Source organism: Myotis lucifugus, unplaced genomic scaffold (genome assembly GCF_000147115.1).
Source record: "Myotis lucifugus unplaced genomic scaffold, Myoluc2.0 scaffold_8745, whole genome shotgun sequence".
Lineage (NCBI taxonomy): Eukaryota > Metazoa > Chordata > Mammalia > Chiroptera > Vespertilionidae > Myotis > Myotis lucifugus.
This window is the reverse complement of record NW_005879793.1, coordinates 1,607-3,632: the sequence shown is the minus strand read 5'-3', so window position 1 is coordinate 3,632 and position 2,026 is coordinate 1,607. Positions and strand designations below refer to the sequence as shown.

At 39.2% G+C, this 2,026-nt stretch overlaps 1 pseudogene; it reads left to right on the top strand.

Moving 5' to 3' along the window:
- Positions 1–381: 381 nt before the first annotated feature.
- Positions 382–1,264, top strand: LOC102436054 (annotated as a pseudogene).
- The last annotated feature ends 762 nt before the right edge of the window (positions 1,265–2,026 follow it).

The window sequence follows — 2,026 nt, the reverse complement described above, 5'->3', positions numbered from 1 at the left end:
ATTTCTACCTACCCCATACGCTTTCCTTGTCCTACATTGTTATACTACATTTTGACTTCTATAATTATGTTGATACCAAAATCAATAGAATATTGTGATTTGTTTCTCTTTTTATCCTGTACAAGACTAGAACAATGTTTTACACCACCAACTTTTGCTGAAGTGAATTGACAAGATTATTTCAAGAATAAGTCAAGTATATATGTGAGTCTATATTTATAGGTCTATAAATAAATGTAGCATATATTTGTATATACAGATCCTTACATAAAAATCAACTGACAGACACAGCCATTTCAGTACATAGAGACAGCACCAGGGCAAGTGCGAGCCAATTGGGCACTGGGTGACCTTGTGCTTGCTGAGGAGAAGTAATTAAACATGGGCAAGAGAGATCCTATGAAGCCAAGAGACAAAATGTCATTGTATGCTTTCTTTGTGCAAACTTGCTCGGAGAAACACAAGAAAAAATACCCAGATGCTTCAGTCAACTTCTCGGAGATTTCTAAGAAGTGCTCAGAGAGGTGGAAGACCATATCTGCTAAGGAGAAAGGAAAATTGGAAGAGATGGAAAAGGTGGACAAGGCCCGTTATAAGAGAGAAGTGAAAACTTATATCCCTCCTAAAGGGAAAACAAAAAGGAAATTACAGGATCCCAATGTAACCATAATGCCTCCTTCAGCCTTTTGTTTGTTTGTTTTGATCTGAGTATCGCCCAAAAGTCAAAGGAGAGCATCCCGGCCTATCCACTGGTGACATTTCAAAGAATCTGGGAGAGATGTGGAATAACCCTGCTGCAGATGACAAGCAGCCTTATGAAAAGAAGGCTGCTAAGCTGAAGGAGAAATATGAAAAGGATACTACTGCATACCAAGCTAAAGGAAAGTCTGATGTGGCCAAAAAGGGAGATGTCAAGGTTGAAAAAAGCAAGAAAAAGAAGAAAGAGGAGCCCTAACCGGTTTGGCTCAGTGGATAGAGCATTGGCCTGCGGACTGAAAGGTCCCAGGTTCGATTCCAGTCAAGGGCATATACCTTGGTTGTGAGTACATCCCCAGTAGGAGGTGTGCGGGAGGCAGCTGATCGATGTTTCTCTCTCATCGATGTTTCTAACACTCTATCCCTCTCCCTTCCTCTCTGTAAAAAATCAATAAAATATATTTAAAAAGAAGAGGAGGAAGATGAAGAGGATGAGGACAAAGATGAAGAAGATTATGAAGATGAAGGTGAAGAAGATTATGAAGATGAAGGTGATGATGATAAATAAGTTGGTTGTAGTGCAGTTATTTCTTGTCTATAAAGCATTTAAACCCCCTCTTTCCCAACACAATTCACACCTTTTCTTTTTTTTTCAGAGAGGAAGGGAAAGGGAGAGATAGATAGAAACATCAATGATGAGAGAGCATCACTGATTGGCTGCCTCCTGCACAACCCCTACTGGTTCAAACCCACAATCTGGGCATGTACCCTAGACCAGAATCGAACCTGGGAACCTGCAGGCTGACACTCTGTCCACTGAGCCAAACCAAATAGGGCAACTCACTCCTTTTAAAGAAAAAAATTGAAATATGAAAAAAAAAGTCTACTGACATATGTAAAAACAAAATGCACCTTCAGCAAAATTTTCTATAGTATTTTTACTACTTTTCTCCATAGTTATTGATCTGTACAATGAACTAGTGATACTAGAGAATAAAACCTTGGAAACCATCCTAGAAGGGTGTTAATACTGAATAACTTCAAATATATGACATTATAAGAAAGATTAAACTATAGGGAAAAAAAGAATGTTGCCCTAGTCCGTGGTCGGCAAACTGAGGCTTGCGAGCCACATGCGGCTCTTTGGCCCCTTGAGTGTGGCTCTTCCTAAGCCTTAGGAGTACCCTAATTAAGTTAATAACAATGTACCTACCTATATAGTTTAAGTTTAAAAAATTTGGCTCTCAAAAGAAATTTCAATCATTGTACTGTTGATATTTGGCTCTCTTGACTAATGAGTTTGCCAACCACTGCCCTAGCTGGTTTGGCT